The sequence below is a fragment of the Natator depressus genome, chromosome 2 (genome assembly GCF_965152275.1).
Source record: "Natator depressus isolate rNatDep1 chromosome 2, rNatDep2.hap1, whole genome shotgun sequence".
Lineage (NCBI taxonomy): Eukaryota > Metazoa > Chordata > Testudines > Cheloniidae > Natator > Natator depressus.
In genome coordinates this window covers 3132602-3149379 of record NC_134235.1, presented here as the reverse complement: position 1 = coordinate 3149379, position 16778 = coordinate 3132602, and the positions used below count along the sequence as shown (strand labels likewise).

Sequence of the window (16778 nt, the reverse complement as noted above, 5' to 3'; positions counted from 1 at the left end):
CAGTCTGGGAGATTTTAGGCCATTAAAAATCCGGTTGGCGGTTCAGCAGAGCTAAGGCAGGCTCACTGCCTGCCCTGATTCCACGCAGCTCCTGGAAGCAAGTGATCAGGAAAGGTGAGCTATTACCAGCAGGAGAGCGGTCTGGGGGGGGGGAGGGACCTTTTTTAGTGATAATCAAGGTGGGCCATTTCCAGCAGTTGACAAGAACGTCTGAGGAACAGTGCGGGGGGGGGGGGGATAAACATGGGGAAATAGTTTTACTTTGTGTAATGACCCATCCACTCCCTGTCTCTATTCAAGCCTAAGTTAATTGTATCCAGTTTGCAAATTAATTCCAATTCAGCAGTCTCCTGTTGGAGTCTGTTTTTGAAGGTTTTTTGTTGAAGAATTGCCACTTTTAGGTCTGTAATCGAGTGACCAGAGAGATTGAAGTGTTCTCCGACTGGTTTTTGAATGTTATAATTCTTGACGTCTGATTTGTGTCCATTTATTCTTTTACGTAGAGACTGTCCAGTTTGGCCAATGTACATGGCAGAGGGGCATTGCTGGCACATGATGGCATATATCACATTGGTAGATGTGCAGGTGAACGAGCCTCTGATAGTGTGGCTGATGTGATTAGGCCCTAGGATGGTGTCCCCTGAATAGATATGTGGATAGAGTTGGTAACGGGCTTTGTTGCAAGGATAGGTTCCTGGGTTAGTGGTTCTGTTGTGTGGTGTGTGGTTGCTGGTGAGTATTTGCTTCAGGTTGGGGGGCTGTCTGTAGGCAAGGACTGGCCTGTCTCCCAAGATCTGTGAGAGTGATGGGTCGTCCTTCAGGATAGGTTGTAGATCCTTGATGATGCGTTGGAGAGGTTTTAGTTGGGGGCTGAAGGTGACGGCTAGTGGCGTTCTGTTGTTTTCTTTGTTAGGCCTGTCCTGTAGTAGGTGACTTCTGGGAACTCTTCTGGCTCTATCAATCTGTTTCTTCACTTCAGCAGGTGGGTACTGTAGTTGTAAGAAGGCTTGATAGAGATCTTGTAGGTGTTTTTCTCTGTCTGAGGGTTGGAGCAAATGGGGTTGTATCGTAGAGCTTGGCTGTAGACAATGGATCGTGTGGTGTGTTCTGGATGAAAGCTGGAGGCATGTAGGTAGGAATAGCTCTCCTGCTGGTAATAGCTCATCTTAAGTGATCACTCTGGTTACAGTCTGTATGGTAACACCCATGGTTTCATGTTCTCTGTGTATATAAATCTCCCCACTGTATTTTCCACTGAATGCATCTGATGAAGTGAGCTGTAGCTCACGAAAGCTCATGCTCAAATAAATTGGTTAGTCTGTAAGGTGCCACAAGTCCTCCTTTTCTTTTTGCGAATACAGACTAACAGGGCTGCTGCTCTGAAACCTGTGATTAGACAGTTGGGAACCCTAGGGGTCGGATGTCTTTGTTGGTGCTTTGCCATCGTCATCCGGTCTCTGCTGTGCCTGCTGCAGGCTCTGCAGCCCCTTGCCCAGCTACTCTTTGCCACCCTTCCCTCCCACCTTTCGCCCACCCTACCGTACCCTTCCCCCTCTCACTAGACCTGCCCATTCCAGCACCCCCTGCTTCCCGGCACTGCCCTCTCATCTCCAGCCCCACCTCCACTCTAGTCTCTCCCTCCCCCTCTAGCTCCGCCCCTTCTCTTTAGCCCCTCCTCTCCCATCTCTAGCCCCCTTCTCCTTTAGCCTCTCCCATTCAGCCCCTCCCCCTCCAGCCTCTTCCCTTCCCCCTCTAGCCCCTCCCCTTCTCTTTAGCCTCTCCCATTCAGCCCCTCCCCCTTTAGCCCCGCCCCCTCCCCCTCTAGCCCCTCCCTCTAGCCTCTGCCCTTCCCCTCTAGCCCCTCCAGCCTCTTCCCTTCCCCCTCTAGCCCCTCCCCTTCTCCTTTAGCCTCTCCCATTCGGCCTCCTCCCCTCTAGCCCCTCCCTCTAGCCTCTTCCCCTCACCTTATAGCCCCGCCCCACCGAGCCCCGCCCCGCGAGCCCCGCCCCATCTGGCCCCGCCCCCGCTGTTTTGTTCCCTTCTCCGGGTTCGTGAAATTTTCACTAAAAAAAAGCCAGTGGGCGCGGGGCGGGGCCTCCCCAGGGGCGGGGCGTCGACCTTTGTGCTGGTAGGTGGGTGGCGCGCCGGGCCCGCCCCCGCAGCGCGATGATTGGCGGAGGGCGTGGAGGGGGCGGGGCGGACGAGGGAAGGAGGAGGAGGAGGCGGCGGCAAGCAAAGATGGCGGCGGCGGTGGCGGGGTGAAGCGGCGGCGGCGGAGTCTGGGCCGGCAGCAGCGCGGGGCGGGCGGCGCCATGTCTGGGGCGGAGGAGCGGGAGCCCGGCGGCGGGGGCCCGGCCGCCGCCTCCTCCTCCGTGGCGGCCTCCTCCTCCTCCTCCTCGGCGGGGCTGGGCGAGGCGGCGGGGCCGGCGGCGGCGGCGGGGCCCGAGGAGCCGGGGCTGCTGCTCGGCGGGGCCCGGCCGCACGCGGAGCCCGCCGCCGACCCGGACGCGCCGCCCAAGAAGCGGCTGAAGGTGGCGGGGGCGGGCGGGGCCGAGGGCAGCGTGAAGCTGGAGGAGCGGCTGTACTCGGTGCTGTGCTGCACGGTGTGCCTGGACCTGCCCAAGGCCTCGGTCTACCAGGTACCGCCTCCCGGGGCCCCCCAAATCTCCCCCGGGGCCCCCCACATCCTCTACAGCCCCCCCGGGCCCTCCCCAACTGCCCCGCCCCGCACGGCGTGCCTGGACCTGCCCAAGGCCTCGGTCTACCAGGTACCGCCCCCCGGGGCTCCCCAAATCTCCCCCGGGCCCCCCACATCCTCTACAGCCCCCCCGGGCCCTCCCCAAGTGCCCCGCCCCGCACGGCGTGCCTGGACCTGCCCAAGGCCTCGGTCTACCAGGTACCGCCTCCCGGGGCCCCCCCAATCTCCCCCGGGCCCCCCACATCCTCTACAGCCCCCCCGGGCCCTCCCCAAGTGCCCCGCCCCGCACGGCGTGCCTGGACCTGCCCAAGGCCTCGGTCTACCAGGTACCGGCCCCCGGGGCCCCCCAAATCTCCCCCGGGGCCCCCCACCTCCTCTACAGCCCCCCCGGGCCCTCCCCAAGTGCCCCGCCCCGCACGGTGTGCCTGGACCTGCCCAAGGCCTCGGTCTACCAGGTACCGCCCCCCCGGGCCCCCCCAAATCTCCCCCCGGGGCCCTGCCCCGCACGGCGTGCCTGGACCTGCCCAAGGCCTCAGTCTACCAGGTACAGCTCTCGCATCCCTCCTGGGGCCCCCTGCATCCCTACAGCTCCCCCAACTGCTCCACCCTGTGTGGTGTGCCTGGGCCTGCCCAAGGCCTCGGTCTACTAGGTACCGCCCCCCACATCCCCCCGTGCCCCCTACAGCCCCCCGGGGCCCCCCCAACTTCCCTGCCCCACATGGTGTGCCTGGACCTGCCCAAGGCCTTGGTCTACCAGGTACCCCCCTGGGGCCCCCTACAGCCCCCCTGGGGCCACCCCAAGTCCCCCGCCCCACACGGTGTACCTGGACCTGCCCAAGGCCTCAGTCTACTGGGTACTGCCCTGTACCCCCAAATCCCTCCTGGAGCCCCCCACATCCCTGCTGCCCCCTGGAGCCCCCCACAACTCCCCCGCCCCGCACGGTGTGCCTGGACTTGCCCAAGGCCTTGGTCTACCAGATACTGCCCCCCTGTACCTCCAAACCCCCTGGAGCCCCTCTGGGGCTCCCACATCCCCTACTTCCCCCCGGGACCTCCCAAACTCCCCCATCCCGCATGGTGTGCCTGGACCTGCTCAAGGCCTCGGTCTACCAGGTACTGTCCGCCTGTACCCCAACATCTCTGTGGCCCCCATGTCCCCTACAGCTCCCCTAAACCCCCCAAACCCCCTTGCCCCGCACAGTGTGTCTAGCCCTGCCCAAGGCCTCGGTCTACCAGGTACCGTCCTCCCTTACCCCCAACACCCCCGGAGTCCCCTTGGGGCCTCCATAGCCTCCTGGGACCCCGCCAAACTCCTCTCTTGCGCACGGTGAGCCTGGACCTGCCCAAGGCCTCGGTCCAACAGGTACTGCCCCCCAGGACCCTCCCAATCCCCCACAGCCCCCCTGGAACTCCCCAAACCCCACCCCACCCTGCCCTGTACGGTGTGTCTGGACCTGCCCAAGGCCTCGGTCTCGCAGTTATCCCCACCCCCCGGGACCCCCATAACTCCCTTGGGACCTCCAGGACCTCCCCGCACAGTATGCCTGAACCTGCGCAAGGCCTTGGTGTACTAGGTACTGTCTCCCAGGGCCTCCCACCCGGTATGCTTTGACCTGCCTAAGGCCTTGGTCTACCAATACCATCTTGATTCCCCTGGGATCCCCCATTTGTGGTTTACCAGTACCACCGTCCCACCCCGATTCCCCTGGGATCACCCACCCGTGGTCTACTAGTTCCAGGATCTCCAGGACACTCCTGCTGACATTCCCACCCTGCATGGCATGACTGACTTGTCCAAGGCTTCAGTCTAACAGCTACCCGCATCCCCCCCTGGACCCTTTCAGGATTCCCCATGGGAGCTTACCACCTTGCACGGTGTGCCTGGACCTGCCCAAGGCCTGGGTCTACCAGGTACCCCTGGGAACCTCCACCGCACTGATCCCTGGACTCCCCCATACCCTCTGTAACCTCTCTGTATGGTGTGCATGGACCTTCCCAAGGCTTGATCTACCTGGTACTGGCGCCCTGGACCTTATCCCTGCTGGGATGAGACTCTCCCTTCCCCTGCATGGTGTGCCTGAGGGACTGCTCAATGCTTCTGTCTACATGGTACCCTCTACCTGTCCTCCCTTCACAGTATACCTGGATCTGGCTAAGGCTTCATCTACCAAGTACCCTCAGATCTGATCCCCTATTCTCATACCCCTGCACAGCATTGCCTGCACCTGCCCATGATCTTGTTCAACCAGGTACCCACCCTTGGGACCTGAGTCCACTATATACCTTCCTGGGACCTCTTCTCCGTCTCTGCTGCCACTGCATGGATCTGCCCATAGCATCTGTTTTCCTGGCCCCACTCCCAAGCAGGACCTCCCCCTGGCATCCTCTGGATGGTGTGCCTGGATCTAGACGAGCCTCGGTCTTCTACAGAACCCCTCTGTCAAGGGCTGACCCCTCCTGTACCCAGAAGACCTTATCTCCACCCCCCTCATGGTGTCTAGCCCTGCCCACGGCCTTGGTCTGCTAGCTTCCATTCTCCAGGGAATGGGACCATCACACTGCAATGCTGCTTCTGGGTAGAGGGGAGCCCCTATTGCTCTGGGGACTGTGCACTTGAGCCTGCCCAAGGCCTCTGTTTCACACCTGCACTCCGCCTCCGATTCCCCTTATCAAACCCAGCCTCCAGCCCTGTACCCTTGTCCAGTCCTGTTCTGGGTTATCGCTTCCTCTGCCTCTCTGAGGTTTGAGGACTAGGCTTTGCTACTGAGCAAAGTGATTCTCAAAGAGAAGATGAAGTGAGTCATTTCTTCCTCAGTCTGCTGATCACTAAGGGGGCTTCCCATGGTCGCTCCCAAAGGGCCTTTCCCCAGATAGCATCTGAGATGTGCTCCTTGCTTTTTCTAGGTCACCTGGTACCAAAGTCAAGGCAACTTCACTTCACCCTCCTGCAGGGTGTATTCCTCCCACTCCACGGCTCCTGGTCACCAACTCCCAAAATACATAACATTCTGGGGAGGAATGGGCTTTGCAGAAGAAAACAGGGATCTAGTTGAACTCCTATTGAATGGAGCAGGCTACAGTGCCTCTCCCTGGGGATTGTCAGCTGGTCAGGGTTTGTTTGCTTCCTCTGGGATACTTGTATTCCATGGAGGGAGGGGTACCTTGTTTAGTCATGGAAGATCCCACCCTGTTTTGAATCTCTTAGTGAAATAACTTGATCCCATTGAATGGCTCCAGTGACTGGTCCCTTAGTCTGAAATAGGGCCAGGCCAGAGAAAGAAGGCAAACTTCTATGGAATAGAAATAGAAATATTCATAAAAAACCAAAACCGCATCTTACTTCCACCTGAGTGTGCTGGTGGCTGGGATTGGTGGAAAGCAATGATCGCGGGCTCGCTGCCAGCTGCATGTCCCACACAGACTCGCATCACAGTGAGGGTTTCATTCGAACAGCACGAGTGGAGGTGCCAGAAACTCCAGGGCATTATGTGGACCTGTTGCGTAAATACGTGTGGGCATGTGTGGTGTTGACAAGACTCAGATCTGCTTTTTATTTTACCACCTCTTCTGCAAGCAGGCAGTTCTCTCTTTGCTCTGCAAAGCATACACTTCTCCTTGTAATAGTGCTGCAGGAACGTGCGCTAATCTGCAGACAGTTGTAAGTGGCCTCGGTATAGCCAGCGTCCATTTTGTGGGACACTGACCTTCTGGCGCTGTTGAGGCTTCACATGTAAGGCAGGGCTACCCATCACTTTCTAGATCTGAGGATGACTGAGAAGTGAAAGAGTTGGATAGCCCTGTCAGTTCATTCAAATCTATCTTTGAGCTGGGATAGTTGATCTTCCTGGGGTATGCTAACCATTCTGGCCTCTTCAGGCAAGCAAGAGGAAAAACAAAATGGACTTCGGCCTAGCCATTCCTCAGCTTACAGTTTCCATGCTGCGCAGGCTGATTTGGTTAGAGGAATTTAGACATAGGGTTGCCAATTTTGGACGTATTCCTGGAGATTTCATCACATGACAATCTTTAATTAAAGATTAATCTTTCATTCCTGGAGACTTCAGGACAATCCTGGAGGATTGGCAACCCTGTGGGAAGGAGAATTAAAGCAATCTGATGTTTGGAAGGTTCGTATGACTCGCATTTAATAGCCACAGAGCTGAGCTGTGAAGCAGAGTGTGAGCTGAAAGCCTTGAAATGGTAGGAGTGAGAGACTTGAATTAGCCAAGAGCTTAAATGCAAAGGTCATTGCCTTGGTGATGTTACACTTTGCTGATCAGACCCTAATAATTTCGGCTGCACACTGTTGCTAATGTGAGAGTCACCTAAAATGGCAGAGCTGTGCTGTCTCAAGGAAGGGAGCTATGTTACTGCGAGGTTTATTTCATGTGCAACTCTGTCATTCATGGTAAGGTTTACAGGCTCAAGGGATCATGTAAAATGGCTGCTTGCTCTGAGGAAGCAGTGTTCTTAGGAGCAAATCTGTTAGCAGAAATGTATGGGTACACAGTTAAACTGAATCCGAATGACTGGTGATAAACCGATGGCTCTTGCCTTGGTATGTATGCCTGCAAAAAAATTGGCTTTCTTTTCTGAGCCTTTGTAGGTATTAGGCTTCATTGGGAGAAAAGTGTTGTGGGAATACGGGTCAGATGCTGATTCTAAAACTAACTGCCACTTTCCCTCCTCTGGGCCCTCTTCCAGTCGTGTTTGTCTGGTGCCCTAGAATTTTTTTCCCTAAAAGAAGACGAAATAATTGAGTTTTAACTTCCTTCCCTGCAGAGAATAGGTAAACCAGGACAAGCTGCTGCTGGCTGCCATGCTGTGGGAGCTTTGGCAGCATCGCACAATGGTCCCATTATTGATGAGGGCACTCAAGGTTTTGGATTGCCACAAAATTACTGCTGCTTTTACAGGCTAGCAAAGCAAACATGATTGTGATTTTTGGAAAGGCTGGTGCAAGCCAGTCTGTGGCGCTTTGGTAGCTGTGGAATTCCCTGGGCAGATTCAATTAGGAGCATTTAAAATGTTTTGGGAGAAACGAAAACAGCCATGAATAGCGAGAGGTCTTCCTGTATCTGTAGAGACCCACAGAGTGAAATCGGTGCTTGCTTGTACATGTCCTCTTGAGTGGAGCTTATGCGGTTTAGTTGCTGTTGCTTGATTTGCTTGTGCTAGCTTTGTATGTGCTGGCAAAGGAATCTAAATAGTGCCACAAGGAGCATATGTTTTTTTTATTCCTCTTGTATGCCCTCTTCCCTGAGGTGTGTCATACATCTCTCTAGCCACCTGGCTGAATTTGAGGGAAAGGGTGGCTTTGTGGTTGAGGCAATGAACTGGGTCTCTGGTGGAGGTGGGAATTGAACCCATATCTCTGGATTTACTGTGACACCTTGGGCTAGCCCCTCGCTCTCCATGCCTTGGTTTCCTCATCTCTAAACTAGGGGTCCCCGTGTGACAGTGTTGAGCATACATTTATGAATGCTTGCGAGGAGCTCAGATGATGCAGTGACTTGGTGCATGGGGAAAAGTTGGAGCTTTCTGACATGGAATGCCCAGATCTTGTCTAAATATGGGCTGTATTGCAACTTACCAGGAAGAGCAGACTGCAGCTACCCTCAGTTCTGAGACCTGTAGGTAGCTGCTTGGGGATCAAGGTGGTGGATGGTCTGTGATTATGGACTGCTCCTCTATTAAAGGTGAAGGTTATTCTGAATGAGGAAGAAAGGTCTTGTGCTTAAAGCACTGGGTCCGGGTCCTGGTCCTGGCAGTACTACCAGCTTTCTGTGTTATCCTGGGGAAGTCACTTATTCTTTGTGCCTCACTTTCTCCACCTGTAAAATGGGGATATCCACCTAGCATAGTGTTGAGCCCTAATTTATTTGTAAAGAACTTTGAGGTCCTGGGTGGAAAGTGTTGTAGATGGGTGTCCTACGCAGTACTGTACAATTCTGTGGGTTCTCTTTGGCCATCCTTCGTTACAGTGTAATAAACCTGAAACCCTTATTAACCAACTAGACTTGGCAAAATGTCCTGCAAAGCAACTTTAGAAAAATCTACTCTCCCATCCTACCTGGTCCAGTCTCTGCTTGCCTGGGCTGACTACCCTTATTTGTTGTAACTGAGGAGCAAGCTAGTCATTTGTAATCCCTGTTCGTGAGGGAGGTGGAGGGGAAGGATAGATATGCTTTGTGCCGAGGCTGCTGTAAGGATTCTTAGTGGGGACCTAATACTAGACACAGGATAGCCAGTGCAAACCTTCTCTTGGAGTTGCTATGATGTACACATTAATGTCTGAAGCTTTTTATTTACAGTGTGTCTTTGTTCAGGTGTATAGATGCTGATGAAATCTGATGATGAACAGGAGAATGAATGGAATTCCAGATACCTTGCTCTTCGGTGTTCATATAAAAAATAAATTAAATGGTAGTTAGCCCAGGCAAGCAGAGATTTGAACAGGCAGGGTGGGAGAGTAGATTTTTCCAAGGTTGCTTTGCAGGACATCACAGGAGAGGTGTCTGGAGAAGGGAGTAGTGCGTCTGCCTTGAAACAAACTAATTGTAAGCAATAGTGTTAGCACTGATATGCAGCCACCCCATGTTCTGAGTGCCGCCCATCCCTTTGTGCATGTTGTGGAAGGCTGGGGTTCCTACAGGTGAATGAATGGCCTAGCAGGGTGGATAAGGTGGAGTGCATGCGTTTTTCTTCAGTAACGGTGGCCCCGGGATGGCTGATTTTGTGGTTGAAAGCAGGAAATAGGTTATCCTGAGTATTTTAGCTGCTGGTAACTTTTATAGTTCTTAAGGGTTTATCTACATGGGGATGATCAGGAAAGTTCGGATGAATTAACTAAAGGTGTGACGTTAAATCACTTTAACCCAGGGGTCTCAAACACACGGCCCGTGGCGTTATTTGTTGTGGCCCGTCAAGCTCCCCCCGGAGTTATTTCCTGTGGCTGCCAAGGCGCTTCCCGCACCTCCAGGTGCTTCCCGCTGCCAGACAGCTGTTCGGTGGTGCTTAGCGCTTTCTAGGAGGGAGGAGCGGGGAGCTGTGTGCTCAGGGGGAGGGGTTGGAATAGGGGCAGGGAGGGGGCAGAGTTGGGGTGGGGACTTTGGGGAAGGGATTGGAAGGGGTGGAGTGGGGCCAGGGCCGGGGGCAGCAGGAGGGGGAGGAGGCGGCTTTTGTACCTTTATACGAAAAGGTGTCAGTGATGCGACCCTCAGGCCAATGCACTAGTCCTCATGTGACCCTCATGGTGATTTGAGTTTGAGATCCCTGCTTTAACCTCTGCATGCATGCTTTCATTCAGGGAATTAAGTTAGAGTGAGCTCAAGTCCTTTTATGTCTGATTGAGAGGTCCATACAGGAGATAATGAGCTCTTACTCCGCAGCTTTAGTTAATTCATCTTAACTTTCCTGTCTGTCCCTGTGTAGACAAGCCCCAAGCGTGCTGATGCTTCATGGTACGAAGAGGAAATGGTCCCTGCCCTGAAGGCCTTACAGTCTAATTCTAGACATGTAACAACAAGCTGTGTAACCGAGTAGGGAGGGACGGGCTGAGGGGAAAAGCAACATCAATAAAATAATGCAATTACTGTGTAGGGTTGTGTACAACTTGATGGTTCAGCAAGCTGTTTCCCCATAATTATTGGCTCACTTTGTGAGCGTCACAGGGGAGGTGTCTTAGGGAAGGAGTAGTACAGCTGTCTTTAAACAAACTAATTGTATGCAGTTATAGTGTTTAGTGTTGTTGATATGGAGCCATCGCCATGTTCTAACTCTGTTCTTAGTGCTGCCCATCCCTTGTGCTTAATAGGAATCCCAGGCTTCCTTAATATTTATCTAATCCATAAATACACAACAAGCAGGAGTTTCCTTAGCACACTGCCTCCGGTATACACTATAGGGTGCATTTCTAGTGTCTTGGTAATATGTTCTAGTTCTCTCTCCTTTCCCTTGCTGGATCATCTGCTGTCGGTTGGACTTCTTGAGGCCTACAATGAAAATCCCCAATAAGCTGCTGCAGGGCAGCCCGAACAGCTGTAATTGTACATTTATACTTCTAAGGAATGTAACTTTCAGTGTTCTTAGGAGAATTTAGCTGTTTTGCCCACTCAGTTGGCAACTGAACCAAAGATCTCTGGCTAGTCAGTTTAACGATATTTTTAATATAGCAAAATAAGCCGTGGAAGCCATTTGCGGTCATGTTCCTTCACCAGACTCTGTAGTTGCACTGGTGCATTGTAAGTCAGCACAGATCACCTGTCCAGCCTCCGTGTTCCCCTAATACGCTATAGGCAAACATTAAATAGGGGTTCTGTACACTGCAGACTTGAGGGGTTTTAATTAGCACATTAATCTGGGATTGTGGTGTTATAACTGAGATCCTAAAATAAAACATCTAAAATCTTACACAGCTCTAAAGAGCTACGGGTTGAATGAATATGTATTAGTATGCCCAGATAAAGCCTTAACACTGCTCAAGGGATATATATAAAGGTAATATTTACTGCATAACCAGCATTACCATTAAAAAACCCCCAAACTTAAGCAGTAACTCTGGAAACAACAAGTTAACAAAATATTTCTATAAATTACCTTATCTATAAATAAACTTTTTTATAGGTTGTCAATATGAGATGCTTAAGGTTAATGTTAATGTTTGTTCATGGTGACCATACATACTCCAGCTTTTGAGATCATTACTAATGTACTTTATATAGTTGGATGCACTCCTCGATGTGATGAGTTTATAAATAGGTATTCGTTCAGCTCGGTCTCTCGAGGATGTCTGTAAGGTAACAGTATCGGTAACTGAATGTACTGTTGAATGCATCCGATGAAGTGAGCTGTAGCTCACGAAAGCTTATGCTCAAATTGGTTAGTCTCTGAGGTGCCACAAGTCCTCCTTTTCTTTTTGCGAATACAGAATAACACGGCTGCTACTCTGAAACCTGTTGAGAGTTGTTTCAGTGACTTTAGTAGAGCATTTCTATGCTTCAGTGCTTTGGTTTTTAACGGGGACTCTGAGATACTGTATAGCCAAACAGTCAAGCAATCGCTTGACTAATCTGAACTAAGTTAGTCTGGGGAGGGATTTCCTAGCTTTTTAAAGAAAAGGGAGTGTTAAAGCTTCTGCTTGGAGGAGCAAAGTAGTTTCTAGCTGAGCTAGTTGCATGTTTAGACAACTGAGTCTGTAAATGTTGGTGTTTAACTGGCTCAGCTGTTAAACTGGTTTGGTTCTGGTTTTATGAACTCTTAATACCTCCATAAGGACCATGGCCACCCTCAGTTTAGTGCACCCCAGGTACTCCGCTCTCCTGACCCCGTGTGGTTTCATGCCTTCCTCAGAGAACTTCACAGGACAATGAGAACTAACAGGGTAGGGAGCCCAACAGCCCCCCTCTAAAGCACTAAGGGCAGCTGTACCTCGATTCAGCAGCTCAGTTGAGTGGGGCTTGAAGGAAATACTTCCCAGCTGAGTCAGTTTAGTGCATATGTTTAACCCTTTAAATGCTTAGTCCCCTCTGGTGGCTTCTGTAGTAGAAGAATGGTGAGTTAAAATCTAGTTAGACCAGTGCAAACCACTGGATTTTCATGGTTGAAAAACTGAAAACAAGTTCGTCCCAGGGTTCCCACAGACGCTGACTAGGCTTTCCTGCGCTTACATGGTACACTGGGGTCCTGATCCTCATTGCAGCCTCCAGGTGTTACTGAAGTACATGTGCTTAAAATGTAGTCTGAGACTTGTGGATTCCCAAGCCAGAAGGGACCACCATGATCATCCAGTGTGACTTCCTGTGTAACACAGGCCTGAGCCCTGCCTCCAAATCATTCCTAGAGCAGAGCTGTTAGAAACACAGCCCATCCCAGTTTAAAAATGCTCTGCCTTGGAGAATTCACCACCACCCCTGGGAAATTTTCAGTGGTTAATTACTCTAAAACTGTGCCATCTTTCCAGTCTGAATTTGTCTTCCAGCCATTGAATCGTGTTATACCTTTCTCTGCTGCCTTTCTTACTATACCCAGGAACATGTGCATTTCCTAGATACGCGTTGTGGTTCAGTAAGCTACTGTAGGGAGCTCTGGCTTTTGACATATTAACCCCCTCCCCCCCACTGCATTTTGTTTGCATTTTTTTAGTCTAAAGTAGACAATATTGGAGAACTTTAAATGTGATCCTTTTCAGCTAAACATCCTGAGTGTAGGAAATACTGACTGGTAAGCAGCACTTCTTCAAATATAACCAAGGGCCTTGTCTCTTGAGACTAAGGGCTAGGTTTTCAAAGGTGTTTAGGCACCTAAAGATGCAGATACGCAGCTATATAGGTGCTCTTGGATTTCAGGCACCCATTTGCCACCAGTGTTTTTCTGATACTGAAGATGACCCTGTGCCTGCATTTAGGAGTTTACAACCTAGAGGCCTGACCCATCAGCATCCAGACCTTGCTGCAGTACGGGTCTTGGATGGCCAGGGCTTTGGAGGTCAGGCTGTAAATTAGGTAAAGAAATGAGACCGTGAGAGTAGAAGAGTGGTGGAAAGGAGAGCCATGCACCAGAGAAGAGTGCCCTTCTTGGGGACTGCATGTGTTTTATGTCCTCTGACTGGGCTTCATAACAGGTGTGGATTTATATGAAGGGTACATTTAAAGTTTAGACCATCTATCATTTATTAACCTTTTATAAACAGGTTTAGATCGTAGTATATTAGAGAATGTTGGACTCTAACAATCTATAACTATATTTAAATATCAATAATTTATTAAGCCTTTAACTATAAATGTAGTCTGATAATTTCAGAGAGGAAATCAGTGGTGGAAAGACGTTTGGAGGACGAGAGAGGACGGTGGTGGTTGCAGAAGACAACTGTCTATACATGATTTCTGTACGCTGCAGGGGTCTCTTTGATACATGGCTTTTTTTAGATGTCGTCTTTAGGGCAAGGGTCTCATGTTTTACAACACTCTCCTTCTGCCCTGTTGCCTGTGCTCTTGATCTACAGAAATAATATTTACAACCTTTCAGGGTTGGGACAATGATTTAAGCAGATAAATCACTAATCACCATTGTGGGATCAAGCCTTTCCAATCTCCCTTTCTGCTGTAGTGAAAGATTAAACTGCTTCCATAGCTCTCATCTGTTTGCTGTAGGCGAGAGCTTTAATTCCTCCTGGCTGACCCACTGGCTTGTGTCTTATTGTTGGCTCACTGGCTGAAACTTTAGAACTGCGTTCTTTACTCCCTGCCTTCGTCCTCAGAGCTTACTCAGGAGAGAGCAATTCTTAGCAGGTGAGAGTAAGAGTGAAGGTTAATCTGGGTTGTCCAAACTCACTGCTGATGGCTCTTCTCATGAGGCCGTTTGACAGCTGTGAATATGATGCCTGCTTCCGCTTAAAATTTGGAGAGCACCTATGGTGAAATGCGTACGCTTCTCCACAGTCTGCAGATGAGCTGGCAAGCTGCAGACCTACTCTTCGTTAGTCTCTAAGGTGCCACAAGTACTCCTTTTTCTTTTTACGGATACAGACTAACACAGCTGCTACTCTGAAACTCTTCACAGCATATCTTTCTCTTGTCTCATGGATTCAGTCAGCGACTTGGTCTGTGCAGCTCTGAATATTTCACTGCTGTCACCAGGTGAGACAGCAGGACAAGAGTGAATGGTGTCCCTTGACTTCAAAGTGCTGCAAAAGGATTTACTCTAAACAGTGGTTGCCCAGATACTTTTACAGACCATTCCATACATGATCCCTTGTGAGTCACTTCTAACCCTTAGCCACCCTCCCAACTGCTGATCCTCAGTGTTTTCTCTTACTGACCATCAGGGAGGACTCTCTAGGTTACTAATCCATGGACCACAGTTTGAGAGCCACTGCTCTAAGACATTCTTAGTGGTGTCTTCAGAGGGCTGCTCATGGCCCTGAGACTTCCTTGAGTATTTGCCTTCAGGCGTGGTGGGGAGCGAAGGGAACATGGTGCAGCTGTAGCTGTATTGGACTTCACATTTTAATGCAGATGTGCTCAGAAGCTTTGGCAGTGGGTGTATGTGTTACCCGTCAGACCATAAATGCATCTCTCTCCACATTGATCCTCATGTCGTTCAGGGCCTTTTACCAAACAGAAAATGCACCTGAAGGCCTGGGTGAGGATCAGGTCCCGCTTCTCCTGTTAATGAACACTTCCAGACAAGCTGCCGTCCTTGGCAGACGGTAATGAAACTTGGGCTGTGGCGCCTGTTTCAGGGGTTTGTAGATTCCAAGGCCAGAAGGGGGACCATGGTGATCCTCCTGTCTGGTCTCCTGTGCAATACAGGCCAGAGACCTGCCCCCAGATCATGCCTAGAGCAGAGGGGTTAGAACATCCAGTCTTTGAGTCAGGGCTGTTAGAATTCTGTTACCTGGACAATGGCACAACTTTCACAGTGGACATTTCCACACTTAACCTGGGCCCAGGCACTTCACTCTGTATTTGGACTTTGTTGCACAAGGCTGGCTGTTTGTCTCTACACCCTGTCCTACCCCTGCCTGAGCCTGTAATGTAACCCTCCTTCTGTCATACCCCCCATCCTGGTATCCCCCTAGATCTTCCCCCACCATATCCCCAGCCCTCACTTTACACACAGAACACACCACCCCTGCATCCCATGCACAGTGTGTGGGGGGGGAGGGGGGGTTGAGAGGGCTGTGATTTTTCAGGAGCTGTTAGCTCACCACCCCTCCCCTAGACCCATCTGCCCCATATTCTTCCCATAGCCCCTCCATTGCATCTGCACATTTCTCTGCCCCACGAATCCCCCTGCGTCTGCCCCCATATGCTGGCGATGGCAGTTTTCTTTGCTGGGGGCCTCGGCTCATTGCCCTTCCCTGCAGTTGCTGGTGGAGAGTATTCCCTAGCTGGCCAGTGTCTATTATTTTAGCTCCAAGCCCCCACAGGGGTCCCTGGGGGGTGGAGCTTTGGGTCTGGGGATGTCTCTGGGCTGCGACAGGCCATCAGGGTTTAGAAATGGGTCCTGAATTAGAATGACTGTCTTAGTGTACTGATAGAGAATTGAACAACTAGCAGAGATGGGCATTGCCAGGAGCAGCAGGCAGTGCTGTTAAAAGGCAAATGGTCTTAAGGTCACAGTGGGAAACTTGCTCATTGTACAATGAACTGTATCAGATCTCTGGGACTGACTCTTCTGCTGAGCTGGATATGCTAATCCTTTTGGCCACAGTGTTGCACTAAGATCTCATGTTCAGCTGGTTATTCACCCTGACCCCCAAGTCTCTTTCAGGGTCACTGCTTCCCGGGAAAGTATGGCTTACATTCTTGGTTCCTAGATGTTACTTTACACGTGGCCATATCAAAATGCATTTTTTAAAATTTTTTTTTGCACCCAGCTTACTAAGAGGTCCAGCTCGCTCTGTGTATCTCCTCTGTTTACTATTAGCCCATGCTTTGTCATCTGCAAACTACCACTAATGATTTTTTAACTCCAGGTCCCTAAAACGTTAAACAGCATAGGGCCAAGAACTGATCCCCCCTGGGACCCTATAGAAACACACCTGCTTGCTGATGACTTCCTGTTCATGATTACAGCCTGTTGTTAGGCCACTGAACTCAGATTCCTGACAGAGAGTGATTTTGTATTCTTGTTTCCAAGCAAATGTCAGGCAGCACCAAGCAAAATCCTTACAGAAGTCTTAATGTCAATGCCCACGCCATTCCCTTCATATCCTCATCTGCCTTATGGCTTTGTCGGAAGAACGCTGCTTATGGGGCCCCTATACACCAAGGGCAGAGGTGATAGGGACTGGGGGAGGATTGAGTTTTGGGATCGCTTTGGGAGGGACCCAGAATCCTGAGATGTCAGCTGAGCCACTTATGCTTGAGAAAGAATTGGGGGGACAAAACACTTCAGCAGGCCTGCAGCTTTTTATTGTACAGCTGGGACTTATCATGCAAGTCCATGGAAGAACTGGGCGCATTCTGATGTATGCTGCCTGCGGTGTTGGTAATAGGACCAAAATACCCCCTTGCCCCTGTTCTGCTGTGCCTGCAGACCCTATCCCCCCTACATTCGCTGCTCCTGTTTCTTG

General features: G+C 51.2%; 1 protein-coding gene across 3 annotated transcripts in view; it reads left to right on the top strand.

The window, feature by feature from the left end:
• Nucleotides 1–2507: 2507 nt before the first annotated feature.
• The window catches only part of ZFTRAF1 (zinc finger TRAF-type containing 1), a 42920-nt gene continuing 28649 nt past the window's right edge, over nucleotides 2508–16778 (top strand). The window contains exon 1 of one of the 3 annotated variants that reach the window (XM_074943697.1): nucleotides 2508–2639. The gene's annotated coding sequence lies outside the window, so the exon portion shown is untranslated. Of the gene's footprint in view, nucleotides 2640–3118; nucleotides 3154–3916; nucleotides 3935–16778 lie in introns of those variants that run through there. The other 2 variants (XM_074943698.1, XM_074943699.1) reach the window with 2 other exon arrangements.